The sequence below is a fragment of the Marmota flaviventris genome, chromosome 18, assembly GCF_047511675.1.
Source record: "Marmota flaviventris isolate mMarFla1 chromosome 18, mMarFla1.hap1, whole genome shotgun sequence".
Classification (NCBI taxonomy): Eukaryota; Metazoa; Chordata; class Mammalia; order Rodentia; family Sciuridae; genus Marmota; species Marmota flaviventris.
In genome coordinates this window covers 27,657,471-27,673,626 of record NC_092515.1, presented here as the reverse complement: position 1 = coordinate 27,673,626, position 16,156 = coordinate 27,657,471, and the positions used below count along the sequence as shown (strand labels likewise).

The 16,156-nt window shown below is 41.8% G+C and overlaps 1 long non-coding RNA gene across 1 annotated transcript; it reads left to right on the top strand.

Annotated features, from left to right (window-relative positions):
* Positions 1-9,242: 9,242 nt before the first annotated feature.
* Positions 9,243-12,211, top strand: LOC139702716 (uncharacterized). The gene is made up of 2 exons (XR_011705293.1): positions 9,243-9,792; positions 11,411-12,211. It is a non-coding gene; the product is annotated as an uncharacterized lncRNA (long non-coding RNA).
* The last annotated feature ends 3,945 nt before the right edge of the window (positions 12,212-16,156 follow it).

The following is a 16,156-nucleotide window of genomic DNA, read 5'->3' as shown; positions in this document are numbered from 1 at the left end:
ACTTACATATGCAACTCCCCCCAAAAACTACCACTTACATATGCAGCCCTCAAAATGGAAATACTTAGGTAAAAAAAATCTAAGAAAATATGTATAAGATCTATATAAGGAAAATTTCAAAACTCTGATGAAAGATATCAAAGAACTAAATAAATGGAGAGATAAACCATGTTCATGGATAGAAAGACTCAACAGCATCAAGATGTCAGTTCTTCACAATTTATCTGTAGATTGAATGTAATCCCAATCCAAATGTCAGCACACTGTTTTGTATATATTAATGAACTGATTGTAAAGTTTATATGGAAAGGCAGAAGACTCAGAAGAGCCAACTCAATATTGAATGAGAGAAAACCAGAGCACTGACACTCCACAACTTCAAGACTTATTGTAAAGCTGTGGTAATCATTAGTATGGTTTAGTGAAAGAACAAACAAGTAGATCAAGGGAGTAGAACAGAGAAAGCAGAAACTGACCCACACAATTATAGTCAACTGATCTTTGATAAAGGAGAAAAATCAATCCAGTATTATGTTTTCAATGCTGGAACATCCATACACACACAAAAAAGGAATCTGGATGTAGAACTTATACCCTTCACAAAAATTAACTAAAAAATGGGTCTCAGACCTAAATGTAAAACACAAAATAGAAAAACTTCTGGAAAATAACAGGAGACAATCTAGTTGGGTATGAAAATGATTTTTTTTTTTTTTAGATTCTGGAGATTGAACTCAGGGGCACTCAACCACTGAGCCACATCCCTAGCCCTATTTTGTATTTTATTTAGAGAAGAGTCTTGCTGAGTTACTTAGTGCCTCACCATTGCTGAGACTGGCTTTGAACTTTCAATCCTCCTGCTTCAGCCTCCTGAGCCACTGGGATTATGGCCACCACGCCTGGCAACAAAGACTTTTTAGATACAACATCAAAGGCACGATCTATGAAAGTAATAATTGATAGCTGGTCTTCAATGAAACATCTGCTATGTGAAAGACAATGTCAAGCAGATGAAAAGATAAACCACTGACTTGGATAAGATATTTTCAAAGACATATCTGACCAAAGACAAAATATGTGAAGGATCCTTGAAATTCGATAATAGGAAAGTGAACAATCCAGATAAAAAATGGACAAAAGACCTGAGCAGACACCTCACAAGAGAATATATACAGATGACAAATAAACACATGAAAAGATACACAACATCATATGTTAATACTGAATTGCTGTAAAATATACCCACTTAGGAAGACAATTTGACAGCTTCTTACAAACTAAACATATTCTTACCATGAGCCAGAATTCCTTGGTATTTACCCAAAGGAGTTGAAAACCTATGTCCAAATAAAACCTTGCACATGGATGTTTATAGCAGCTTTATTCAAAATTGCCAAAATTTGGAAGTAACCAAGGTGTTCTTCAGTGGGTGAATAAATAAACTTTGGTACATGGAATATTATTCAGTGCTAAAAGAATAAGCTATGAAAGACATCGAGGAAACTTAAATGCCTATTAGTAAGTAAAACTCAAAAGGCTTCTTTTGAAAAAGAATAGAGATTATTCGTGTTAGACTTGCTGTATGCTCCCACTTAAATATATTCTGGAAAATGAAAAATTACAGAGTCAGTGAAAAGATTAGTGGTTGCCAGGAATTGGGGGAGGGAGAGACAAATAGGTAGAGCACAGTGGATTTTTAGGGCAGTGAAACTATTCAGTATGATACAATGGGGGGTGTCCATTATACATTGGTATAAACTCACAGAATGTATACCAAGAGCGAGCCTGAAGTAAACTCGGACTTTGATGACTTTGTATCAATTCAGGTTCATTGATTAAGACAAAACATGGTGTGGGATTAGGACTGCAGTGTGGGAGTGTCAGTAGTGGCAGAGATTGTACACGGGTATAGACAGGGGTTATATGGGAACTCTCTGTACTTTCAATTTTGTTGTGAACATAAAACTGCTTTGAAAGGTAAGGTTTATTAGTTTAAAAAGAAAGATGCTTTAGATGAATAGTTATTAATACTAAAAGTTATTTGTAATATTTTACTTGAAAAAAATGATAAACCATTTACTATTATGAATTTATATTTATTATGTATATGTTTATATCAGAACACTATAAAGCAGATAATAACACCTTTATATGTATACTCATTTAATCCTTTTAATAAAACTATAATGTAGGTTTGTAATCACCAATATAATCCACTTTTTATTAAAATGCATAGAAATGGGTCTTGCAGAGTATGAAACAATTCTTGGAATTATTGAAATAATTCCTTGAAGGATCTGAAAGGATTATGTTTGACCAGTCTTTCTTTTCTTTTATTCTTCTTTTATGATTTCTCCATAGTGAATATATATTGATATTTCTTAAGAATAAGTATTTTTTTGCTTATTTTATTTATGTTAGATTTTTCAATAGTTAGCTTGAATTGCACATAAGTGTGTAGAATGAAAAATGAATATTCTTCTACAATGGTCCCCAGTCTCTTTACTTCCTGTAAAGGGAGCCAATGGAAATGGTTTCCTGTGTATCTTCTCAGAGATTGTCTCTATTTATATGTATAGGAGTTCTGCTTTCTTCCTCCCTCAAATGGCAGCATCCCATATACAGTTCTTCACTTTGTCTTTTTATTTAGTTGCACATCTTAAAGTCTGTTCTAAATCCATACATATAAAATAGCCTTGTTGGTTTTAATGGCTGCAAAATATGTTTTTGTGTGAATGCACCATGACTTATGTAACGCCTCCCCAATAATGAGTATTTAGGATGCTTTCTAGTCTTTTGCTATTGTATACATTGATGTTACAATAAATATCCATCCACACACTTCTTTCTGAACATATACCAGAATATCAGGGTATAAATTTCTTGAAACCAAAGCTGTAGGTCAGAAGGAAAAATGCATTAATTTGTTTTTTTTTTTGGGGGGGGGGGTATTTTCCAAATCACCCTCAAAGATTTTGTGCCAGTTGATACTTCCAGCAAAATGGTTGAGCACTTCTGTCCATAATGTGTAACTATGAATGGTAGACAAGTATCTAAGTATCCCTTTCTCCTCATTCAACAGGGTGCTGTCAAATATTATTTTAAGTAAGAGTGAAAAACAATAGAGGACATTTGTGTTAGACTTGGTCAGGCATTTATGTTGGAGTTACCAGAAGGCATTGAGATTGGAGTGAAAATAGGTTTGCAAACGATTGTTTTTGAAGAAAATTGAGAAATCCCTTTATGCGTTACTGAAGGGCTTTGCAGAAGATGTAATTTATCTTCTTGTTTATCTCTTTCCCTTTCTCCTCCTCCTCCTTCTCCTCCTCCATCCTCCTTCTTCTTCCCAGTGGTGGGGATTGGGCCCAGGGCCTTGGGCTTGCTAGGCAAGTACTCTGCCACTGAACTACAACTCCAGCCCTGCAGAGATGCAACTTAAATGAGTTGCAATAGCTTGTTGTGAATTTCAGAGAAAGTTATACACTAAGGTTTGACAATTGTGTGTCTTCTAGTGAGGATTCATGTATTTTACCAAATGTTGTGGTTTGGATATGAGATGTCTCCCCAAAGTGCCTGTATTAATGCAGGAATATTCAGGGCTGACATGACTAGATTGTAAGAATTGTGACCTAATCAGTCCATCCTAATTTGTGTGGACTAAGTGGGTGGCAACCATAGGCAGGTGGGGAGTGGCTGGAGAAGCAGGTCACTGGGGGCATGCCATTAAGGTTTATATTTTATCCCTGAATCTCCTCTCTCTTTCTCTCTGTCTCTTCCTGGCACCATGAACTGAGCAGCTTTCTTTCCTTGTCATGCCCTTGTGCCATGGTGCTCTGCTTTGCCTCAGGCCCACAGCAATGGAGTTGGTTGATTGTGGACCCAACCTCTGAGACCCTGAGCTCAAAATAAATTTTTCCTCCTCTAAGTTATTCTGGTCAGGTGTTTTGGTCACGGCCATGAAAACCTAACTAACTCACCAACTCTCCCTAGAATCTTCCCTTGATGAAAGTAAGTCAGTGAGACCCAAACTTTCACTGCTAAAAAGCAGTGAAAAGGATTGAATATCAAATGTTTTTGATCTTTGCAATGGATTTGGGGTCCTTGCAAGGAGTTGGCCTGCATGATAGGAAGAAATGCTCCAAAGCCACCAAGCTTGGAAGTTAGGCTCCCAAATAGCATCAGGGTCGATAATTACTTTATAACAGCATTATATCCAGTGCATTGATTTAGAAAAAAACCAAGTCCATGTAATCTGCTTGCACAGAGGGAGAGGGAATTGTATAAGCAGGTGCAACTTGAACTGAATTATTTCATTACTTGTTTATCATGTTTGGCTGCTGCCAGAAGACAAAGATACCTCAGACGATTTTTTTTCCTCTCTTTTCTCTCTCTCCCTTTGTCTCTCTTTTGAAACAGGTAACTTCATTTTGTGAGATGCAATAAGACCCACACAACTTATTTAGACACAGGCCAGCACTGTGATATCTAATTGTTATTTTCTTGGATGTTTATTGGGTTTTGTGAACCCTTAGTGATGGTTCTATCATGTGTCTGATAAACAAGGAAGACTAAGGAGGGAAGATGCAGCCATTCTCTTCTGAAGGAACATGAAATGGGATTTGTGTTCTAGAGATGACAGGAGGAATTGCTGCCAACCTTCCACACTTTCAGGGGGTTTTCTCTCTGCAGGTGTAACTGATTCCTTACAACAATTCCTGAACCCAGAACATGAGAGATCCTGCCTCTTGGGTGAGCACCGCAAATCTGACAAGTAGCCTTTCTCAAACACCTCCAGGGGTCCCCCCTGGGGGAACCAGCCTATTCTTCACATCTGGAATGTGTGACTCCCTCCTCATGTTCCAGGGAGTTGGACTTGGGATGTAGATCTCAGTCAATCATCACATCCTGTTCCTTGGCCACTGGGATTGGTTCAGAAATGAGCACATGACCCAGTGACAACCTGTGAGATGCCAGGTGTTTGCTGGGAATTCTGGTAAAGAGACCCTTGGTCATTTCTAGTGTATTCGAACAGAAAACATTGGATACTTTGGAATTGCTGTAGCCATTGAGGAGAGTCTGCTTGAGAGAAAGCGGGTGGGGGGGGAGGGGGAGAGAGAGAGGAATCCGTAACATAGTCAGGACTCTGATCCAGTTGTGCCTAAAGGCAGATCTACTTCTAGTCTCAGTTATCTAAGTCAACAAAGTCCATCTTGGTTTAGATTTTTCTCTCATTTATATCTAAAAGGGGCTGGGTGTGGTGGCATGGCCTGTAATACCAGGTCAGTCTCACAACTTAGGGAGACCCTGTCTCCAAAATAAAATAAAAAGGTTCGGGATGTAGCTCAGTGGAAATGAATGCTTGCCTAGCATACGTGAGGCCCTAGATTCAAGTCCCAGTACAGGAAAAAGAAAAAAAAGCTGTATCTAAAAGGATGCTGAACCTGATTTTACCTTCTGAAAATTAGAAGAGTGTCAGTCCTCTCCTTAGCTGACTCTTAGAAACCTCCTCTTTAGTTCCCTGTAGCCTCCTTGTTCCTGCCTGACTGCATTGACACTATTAAAATTTCCATGCTCTGTTAGGAACAAACTTTCACTCAAGACCTTACAGCTTATTACACTTGGAACGTGTGTGGAGGTTTGGGGAAGAAATTTGATGTTAGAGGATTAAAGGGTAAGGGATAGAGTTGCCAGGCTGCAGGTTCCATGGTGGCAAGGATTGGGCCTGCCTTGCTTTTCCTTATGCTGTGTCCCTAGCAGTAAGTGCAAAACTTGGCTGAGTTCAAGGATGAAAGTTTGCCTGGAGTAAGGGGTCTAAGGATCATTTAATTCAAGTTTCTCATTGTCCAGTTTTGGGGCCAGGTGCAGTGGGAATAGGGTAGTGGCTTCAATGTCTCTCACCCTCTGACCTGAGTCCAGTGCCTCATTCTTGGTCTTGTTATCCTGACCTCCTCCTTTGTGTCGAATGCCACATCAATAACCCATTTCATCTACTCATCCATCATTAAGACACGATACAGGGGACAGACATATTTACCGTGGATTGGGCTATCAGGGCCCAAAGGAATTTTTTCAATGAAGTAACCCATGCTGAGACCAAATGTTCCTTTTGGCTATAATTTTGGCCTAAGTTGGAAGAGTCGGCAACTCTGATTTGCAATTCTGCTCTTGGACAAGTCACTGACACCCTTGCTGAGGAAACTGAAATGCAGTCATGGTGAATAAACTCCCCTGCCCTGTACACCTTCCTTCTTGGAACAAAGATACTATGTTGGTATAAATGTTTTGGAAACCATAAAGTGCCATGTGGTTGTTATTGTTGATGATATTATTCTTTTTTTATGCTAATAACATGGATAGCAACAACAAAGTCACTTTTACCCTGATGAGCAGAGAAAGAACGTGGGAGAACTGTCTGTCAACATGGGTTCCTAACACAGGATTTTCCGAGCCACAGTTGAGAGTGGCTGCCATTTCTTCCTCCAGGCTATCTCAGTGCTTGAGGGAAGAGTCTGCCCTTAGGTTGCCTCATCTGGGCAAATTTAGCCTAAGGTGGGTCTTTTTTATTTATTTATTTATTTTTAGATGCTGTACTTTTTATTTTTTTAAAAAATTATTTTAAAAAATTTTTTATTTGTTTAAGGTAGGTCTTAATGCTCTCAGGCTTCTTGCTTCTGACAAAAGAAGGGTAGTTTTAGAAGACGCAGTGTCAGGCAAGTTGCCTGGCATTCATGATGACAAGAAAGAGGGTAGCAGCTATCTTTTTGAAGTAATAGTGTCAGTGCTCTAAAGACTTTGACTTTGGGACTTGGTCTAAGGTAACTGGTTGGATCATGTGACTCATGCAAGGACCCTCACTGTGACTTTTGTGTGCTGGCCTTGGGATGGCCTGGATCTTCTCTCAAGAGATATAAGCGCGTTCTCTCTCTCTCTCTCTCTCTCTCTCTCTCTCTCTCTCTCTCTATATATATATATATATATATATATATATATACACACACACACACACACACACACACACACACACACACGTACCCCTATTTATGAGATAATGGGGGCATGGAGATTAAATTGATTGCACAAGATGGTACTTGGCTAAAAACAGGTGGAGGCTGTCAGGGGCTAGAAGGAAATTCTCCTTCAAAGAATAGCCTGACACTTACAAGAAACAGCCCCCTGGGAGACATCCTGCCTGGGAGACACCCTGCAGCCATTTATCTCACCTGAGACATCCTGCGGCCACCTATCTTCCTGAAACCTATCTTCCTGAAACATCCTGCGGTTATCTCACCTTGTGCAGACATCCAACAACTGCCGATAAGAGAGCTTCCCCATCCCCAGCATATAAATACCCCTGTGTGAACAATAAAAGTTTGCAGCTTGATCAGAACTTTTGTCTTGCTGTCACCTTTCGTGTCTCTTGTCCCTTCATTCCTCCCCATCTAGGTTCGCTGCCCACGTTGATGTGTCCTGCCGGACGGGACATTTGGCGCCCAGTGTGGGGCTCGAGCCTTTGACTGAGGGGGAACACCGTCCTCCGGGAAGACTTGGCCAAGCGGGAGCGCGCGATTGCCTCGGCAGACACAACCGAGAGACAGATCCAGGAGGAGAGAGAGGACGACGCAAGGTGAGTGACCCACCATGGGACAAGCAGTTTCGTCACATGAGTTGTTTTTGTCAGGCCTCAAGGAGGCCCTCAAGACACGGGGGGCACGTGTTAAGAAAAAGGACTTAAAATTATTCTTTTCATACATAGGAGAATTGTGTCCGTGGTTTCCCCTTGAAGGGACCATTGATGGTAAAAGATGGCTTAGAGTAGGAGACTGTTTAAAAGATTATTATGAATCCTTTGGCCCAGAAAATGTGCCTGTTCCCACCTTTTCTTACTGGAACCTAATTAATTCAGAAAAAAAAAAAAAGCTTAAAAAAAAATAATAAGAGATATTTTTTGGCCTTTATGTTCTAGAAGTTTGTGCTAGGAGAGTGAGAAAAAGGGAGAGAAAATGTGATGTTTACCTGGAGAGAAATAAGTTTCAATTTTCTATTGTTTTTGTCAATACTCAGAAAGTATGTACAGACCTTTTTACTACTTGATTGTCCTATGAATCAGAATGGCTATAACTCAGCCGCTGGGGACAAGAGACTTTAGCCGCTGCTGCTCGCTATGGGGTCCTAGCCCCTGCGGCCAACAGTGCTTTTAATCCTTGAATTACTTGACCTAAATGCCAAACACAGACTAACTTTAAGATCTGATGGTAATGCTAGCGTTTGCTGCTAAAAAACCTTTGGAGCACCCACGTGCCACAGAAAAAAGTGCAGGATGTACACGAGCTGCAACCGCAGGTCGCAGAGACAGAACAAGCTGCTACCACAGTAGGATCTTGGCCAGGCGAGGGAAAAGGCAGACAAAATCAATCAAAATGCAATCGGCTAGGAAAACTTTTGCCCCGAAAATGGGCAGCGGACTCCATGTTGTTTGCATCACCATGGTAACCATGGGGTGCCTGGCCGGAAGAGCAGGCTTCCTGGTCCCACCTCCCACACTTCCGATTGGTTCTTCCACAGTCACTCAGACAGGACTTCTAGTCCCGCCTTCCAGCCACTAATCTGTACTACTGTGTTTCAGATTTATACCGGAGCTGTTCAGAGCCTGTATTTTTAAGAATGCCTACCTGTAAATGCTAACGAAAGATATCTTTTTCAGACAAAATTTAATTCCACAGCTTTCTATGTTGCAGCCCTAAATTTAAGTTAGTTCTGAGTTAAATAACCTGACTTTTCTCTATAGTTGTGTTACTAAATAATGTTCTATTGAAGAGAGATATCAAACATGCTTCTTTATGTTTTACTTTTAATTTTGGAGGTTATGAGGATGCATTTGCTCGCCACAGGAACAAAGCCGGCAATATTCCTGTGATGACCAAAAAATCCTTATTCTCATTCCTAACTATAAAAAATAAATATGTATAATCCTTATTGCCTAATAATTCTTACTGTTTAAGACAAAGATTAGTTTTGGTAAATAAATTCACATTGTTGATTAAACATTAAGTATATTGAACTACTAACTTAAATCCGATTTTAACAATTGTCCTTAGAGACTAAAATCAATTGATTCTAAGACACTGAGATACTAATTTTTACATATTTTGTTTGTTAGATAATCATAAAATTTAAAAAAAACACATTTTATTAAGATTAAGTTTCTCCAAATTAAAGTTATATATTAATTTTAAACAATAAAGGTTACAAACTTAAAAAAAATTCATTGATATTATATAAGTTCTCTGACTAGATCTATTGTCCATAAAAAATACAGTAAGATTTATATACTGCTCCCTACACAGGAAATAACCTTAATCATATTTTTTAAAGACAATTAAGAGATACCTATTTAAAGGATAATATTCTAAAATACAGAGATTTTGGGATCGCCTTAACCATGCATTATTTGCCCTTAATTTTCTTACCCTAGACAGTGAAGGCCATTCGGCCGCAGACAGACACTGGCATCCCTCGTCCAATTCTGTTCGCCCACCTGTTATGTGGCGCGATCCCCTTACAAATAAATGGAAAGGCCCAGATCCTGTCCTCATCTGGGGACGAGGCTCAGCTTGTGTTTTGGACCAAGAGCAAGCAGCCCCAAGATGGTTACCAGAACGCCTGGTTAAACAGGTTAATGACTTACCTCAACCCAGGGACGGAGGCCCTCCCCCTGAGGACAAATTTTCCTCTTTTGCAGATGCAGCCAACAATCTGTGTGAGGATCCTGCTTAAGGCACTTCTGCTGAACAGGTTTGTATACGGAGGCCTTAGCCCTCCACCTTCCAACATCAGGGAGTACCTTTTTGGCCCCCCCTGCGAATGCAGGGGAGGATCTTGGACTCAGGCTCCCACTAGTTGGACCCAGATTGCTGACTGCGTGACTAAGGTGGCTTACCTCCATGCCGAGGTTGAGTTCATCAGCCTAAATGGGTATGTGTTAACAAGCCAAAGATTATTCTCCCCAGTACAAGTAAAGCTCTCCAAAATTGTTCTGCAACTTGTATGCATACCCAGGCGATGCATGTCTCTTGTTATGCGTCAGCCTCAATTTGTGTTAACAAGCAGGGAGAACAATTTTTTGAAGCCACCCTAACTAAAACTCATGCAGCAGAGGGGACCACTATTCATTATACCCCCCTCCTCTTTGACCGGAGGAGAAGGCATATACACCAAGTTACAGTCAGCTGGATGCCAAGGCACTGTTGGTAAACCCTCCTGCTGGCCCATTAAGGCCCCTACAGGGGTCTCTGATGGTGGAGGACCCACTGATGCTGTGAAGCATCTTCAGATAATCAAACTTTTGAAACCCCAAATCCCTGAGCTCACATATCATCCCTTAATGCTGCCTAAATCCCAGCTCCCAGATTTAGATACCAATACATTAGATATTTTGGAAACTACCTTCTCCTTGCTTAATAATTCCAACCCCACCCTTGCTGGTGATTGCTGGCTCTGCATGACAACAGGGGCAATCATGCCTATGGCAGTTCCTATTAATTCTATCATAGACAATGATAATACATGCCAACCTGGATTTCCTTTTAAAGTACAGCCTATAGGCACTTTTACATCATGTCTTTTAGGCGCGATGCAGAATAATACCTATGATATTGATGTTGGAGTTACTTCCTTTGGAAATTGCTCAACAGTAAAAAATTATTCCTCACCCACCCCATCTCTTTGTCCCCCCAATGGCACAGTTTTTATGTGTGGAGGAAACTCAGCCTTCCCCAGGCTTCCAGCGAATTGGACCAGTGGCTGTGTTCTTGCCTTATTACTCCCTGATATAACTATTGTCCCAGGAGATGAACCTCTACCCATTCCTAGCCTAGACACCTTAGTCAAAAGACACAGGCGGGCAATACAGGCCTTACCACTCCTTGCCAGCCTTGGAATAACAGCTGCTGTGGGCACAGGTACAGCTGGCTTAGGCACGGCTATACACTCTTACCGTCGCCTATCTCAACAACTTATAGATGATGTACAAACTCTATCAGGAACTATTAAAGATTTACAGGACCAAATAGACTCCCTGGCAGAAGTGGTCCTTCAAAACAGACGAGGCTTAGATTTGCTGACAGCTAACCAGGGAGGTATTTGCTTGGCCTTAGGGGAAAGATGCTGCTTTTATGCCAATAAATCAGGCATAGTACGCACTAAAATTAAGCAGCTTCAAGAAGATCTAGAAAAGAGAAGAAGGGAACTATTTGAAAATCCCCTCTGGACTGGGCTTAATGGATTTTTACCCTACCTTCTTCCCTTATTAGGCCCTTTGTTGGGTTTGCTTTTAATGGTGTCCATAGGACCCTGCATTATAAACAGGCTGGTACAATTTATTAAAGAACAGATTAATATTTTGGCCTCTAAGCCCATACAGGTCCACTATCACCGTTTGGAGATGGAAGACCGCGCTGCCAACATTTAAAAGGATGTTCTACCCTTCGTTCAGGCTTATTTCTTAAGTTTACATCCCCACAGATCTCTCTTTCTTATATAAAAGTATAAGTAACAGCTCTGACCAACCATCTTCTGCCCTTTCCATAAGGGTTCGCTCCTCCATGGGCCCCTCCGCTTGGGGGAGGACTCACCCATGGAGTGAGGATGTTAGGCCATAATGACAGAGGGTGCAGGAAGGACTGCAGGAGGATGGATCCACGGATCCCAAAACCCAAGACCTCTGAGTGACACGCTCTGGTGCATGGCGGTTGGCATGCTCCCCCCTCAAAACCGTCTCCTCCAAAAACATGCCAAGGCCACGAAATCTCCTAGTGAAGACGCTCGCTCGGATCAGGAGATATTCTAAGGCCTTCTAGAGGAACAGAGCCTCTATCACCCCCTAAAAACATGGCCGGTAAGGTATGGTCAGATATTTTATATAAGAAAGGGGGAAAATGTCAGGGGCTAGAAGGAAATTCTCCTTCAAAGAATAGCCTGACACTTACAAGAAACAGCCCCCTGGGAGACATCCTGCCTGGGAGACACCCTGCAGCCATCTATCTCACCTGAGACATCCTGCGGCCACCTATCTTCCTGAAATCTATCTTCCTGAAACATCCTGCGGTTATCTCACCTTGTGCAGACATCCAACAACTGCCGATAAGAGAGCTTCCCCATCCCCAGCATATAAATACCCCTGTGTGAACAATAAAAGTTTGCAGCTTGATCAGAACTTTTGTCTTGCTGTCACCTTTCGTGTCTCTTGTCCCTTCATTCCTCCCCATCTAGGTTCACTGCCCACGTTGATGTGTCCTGCCGGACGGGACAGGAGGCAGAATTTGAACTTATGGATTCTAATTCCAGAGCCCAGGCCCCTAACTACTTGCTGCCTTTCCTTCATATGCACTTAAATTTCTCTGCATCCCTCGCTACTTATGCCTGGTCTAGAGCAGATGTGCAACAAGTTTGTTAAAGTGATAGGTAACATCACACATAAAACAATAAGGGAAATATCGGTAATTCCAATGCCTCTGGTGTACATTCACAAAACATAGGTGTACCATGAAATTCATTTCTCAGACTCTGCTGCAGTTAGGCAAAGCATATGGAATTGCAATGTGAGCCAAAGAGACCCGGATCCCCTGGGCCTCTGCATGTGGGAACTCCCACAAGTCTTCCATATATTCTTTCTCTTTTTTTCTTCTGCAGCAGGCTTGGGGGAACTGAGCGGGGCAGGACCACAAAATGCCACAAAATGGAAGGAGTTTGGATACCTGTATCATTGTGTGGAGAAGAGTTGTTCAGAAAAGTGGCCTGACACAAAACTGGACGTTTATCAAAGCAAGAGTACTATTTGTGTGTGCATGTGTGTGTTACGCTATTGAAATATTGAATTTTGTTAGTTACATACTCCAGCTAATGCACTTCTTTACAAAAGTTTTATTTTAGTCTGACATTGTTTGTTTAAGAATCTTTAGCTGGGCTCATTGGCACACCCCTGTAATCCCAGTGGCTCAGGAGGCTGAGGCAGGAGGATCACAAGTTCAAAGCCTGTCTCAGCAACTTAGTGAGGCCCTAAGTAACTTAGCGAGATCCCTGTCTCAAAATAAAAAATAAAAAAGAGCTGAGGATGTGGCTTAGTTGTTAAGCATCCGTGGGTACAATCCCTGGTACAAAAAATAAAAAAATAAGAATCTTTAGCTACGATATTTAGTATAACTTTTTTTTCCTCTCTCTCTCTCTCTCTCTCTCTCTCTCTCTCTCTCTCTCTCTCTCTCTCTCTCTCTGTGTATGTGTTTGAAAAATGTCACTTTGGATCAGTCAGTCCCAAGCAAAATTTCTCATTTATCTCCATTCTGTTTCCAAGTTCAAATTCCTTAAGTACTTACCTTCTTTTTCCTGCCTGTAGCTTTTAACTCTCCACCAGACATCCAGAATTAAACATTAACCAGCTTATACAATCTCCTTTTCAAACAAACACTTTTCAGCTAACTCCGAAGCTGTCTCCTTGATTTTCTTTCAGCGAAGCTCTTAGCATACAGCTGTATAAAGCCCAAATCTCTGGGCAGCATGGCAGAGAAGTGCACTGGTATTTAAAAGGAAACCTTTCCAGTAATGCCTTTAGATGAACCCCTGAAGTGCAAAGAGTGGCTGATGGTACACCTGCTGCAAACAATGGGCTGTGTCTGGCTGAGGTGGGGATGTGCCAAGCGTTCACGCCTGGGAAATCTTCAGAGCCTCAGAAAAGACAGGAGGAGGATGCATGACTGGCACAGCAGACGGAGGCAGGGCTTTTCTGATGCCTGGAGACAGCCACTAATGGAGGAGATGAAGGAAATCATGGCCATTTTAGAGTCATTACAGCTGATGTGGGAAATGGGAAAAGCTATTATGATGTTTGAACTGGTGAATCTCTCATCAGCTTGTTCAGTTAGAATTTAGACTCCCTTGCTGGCCCCAAACCACAAGAGTGGCTTGGTTTGGGAGAGATTGGCTTTGTTACTCTAAACAAAGGATGGGGAAACCGAGGAAGCACAGTGGCTTGTTCTTACTTTTCTAATAAATGACAGGGCTTGGACCTGGACTCCTGTCTTTCTGACGTGTTGTGCTTTTTGGCTGTGTTGCCCGATCTTGTTAGTGAATGTGTGTCTGCCATGATTATTCTAAGAAATCCCCTCATAGTCAATGTAGCCTGGAATTTGCCCACCAGTCTTTCTTCTTTTCCTATTTGTGGTGACTCCACTTTCTTTTCATTTTTTTCAAAGAGTAAGGGGTAGTCTGTCATTTGGTTTAACGGCTGCCCATTAAAATCTCCAGGGGGGGCTTCAGGTATCAATGCCTAGGCCTCTAACTTCAGGGATCCTAACTCAATTAGTCTGGTGCTGGGGCCTGGGCATTGGTAGTTTTTAAAAGGCCCCAAGTGATTCTGATGTGTAGCCAGGATTAAGAATGACTATCTTAAAAGTAGACTTGGACAGAGGGGAGGAGAAAGTGGAAGCAATTCCTTTAAGTTTAAGAGAATAAATTTTCTCCCAAGGGATTAGAGAGACTATACTGTGGTTAGCTGGCCATAAATTGGATTTAAACTTTTTAAGCAAAAGAAGGAGGTTTCTAGTGTCACAGAACTGATGGTCTCGAATGGGTTGAATCCAAGAGCTCTTTGGGGGTCATGAGGCTCTCTGCCTCTCTGTCCCCAGCTTCTGCTTTCTCCTCCTTCCTAATTTCACACTGCAGATTGGCTTCCCTGTGTGTCACGGATGATGGCTGCACCAGGCTCATCCATTCCAGTTTGGCAACCCTGTGGGGGAAAGCAACTACTGTTTCCAAATGTTTGTGTTATCATTCTGGGAAAGTTCTCAAACATGAGTGCACTCTGGGACCTGTCACTCTGTCTTGTGACCAGGAGAACACTGGAGATACAGCCCTTCAGATCTTAGGGATGGAGGCAATAGAGCAGATGTAGCCCTGGAATCTGCTAAGAGCCAAGTATATGATGCATGGCATTTTTGGTCGAAAGGTGAGCCAGCTAGCCATTGAGATGATATGATTATGTTAAGATTTGCATTCATATGGATATTGGACTCCTGCTGTTCACCTAGGCTGGCTACGGGACTCCTGGAGAGTTCCCATTGGTTGGGGAAGTACAGTAGGAGGGAGTTCCGGGGGAGGAGCTCTCTCTGCGGGTCCGAGAGGAGGGCGAGTGGGTGGAAAAAATCTTCCCGGGCGGTACCGGACATTGGCGGCAGTTTCAAAAAATAAACTTTGTTCCTGCTTGAGTGGCTCGTGATTTTGTGCCCAGCCAGAATGCGGCAACTGGTGGCCCGCAAGGGGAACGCCTGAAGCTTGGAGGTGAGTAAAATTGCTCGCCCCTGAGGGAAGGCAACAAAATGGGTGACCATTTCAAAAAACAATGTGTTCTCCTTTTGATTTATCTTGTTTTTGTTTCAAGCTGCCTATCCCTAGAATTTTCTCAGGCAAACTGGGAAAAATGGTTGGCTCAAGGTTTGAAGTTGTTCGGCCTTGAGAAAGAGAAAATTGATACAACTATTCTTTGTTCGGTTTTTGTTTCATTCTGTTTCGGTTTTGTTTTATGCTATCTTATTGGGTTGCGTTACCTTTATAGTAGATTAGAAACTAGTAAAAAACAAACCGAAAGACTGTTAAGTAAATTGTTAGAGGTCCAGACTATGGTAGAAAACATGTTAGGTCAAGCAAAAGAGAAGGTCTCTCAAGCTAGTCAGACAGAGGAAGATTTGAAGAAAGAAAGCTTAGAGGAAAAACAACCATCAGGCGGGGAATTACAACAGGAGGCTGCTACTAACCCCGTTCTATCACCAGAGGGCATAATTCAACCAACAGCTCCATCTACAGCTGAGCGGCCCTCAACTCCCATAGTTGATGGACGGAATCCTGAGGCAGGACCCCAAAGATTAGCATGCCCTGTACTTGAGCAGGCAGGAGGGCAACGAATTCACCGTGCTTTAGATTTCAAAACAGTGAAGCAATTAAAGGAGGCTGTAACAACCTACGGGCCACAAGCACCCTTCACTGTGAGCATGGTCGAATCCATTACCAACTTAGACATGACGCCAGCAGATTGGGCTAACATGTGTCGATCTGTGCTAAATGGAGGACAATATTTGTTATGGAAGGTTGCCAATGAGGAATTTTGCATGGA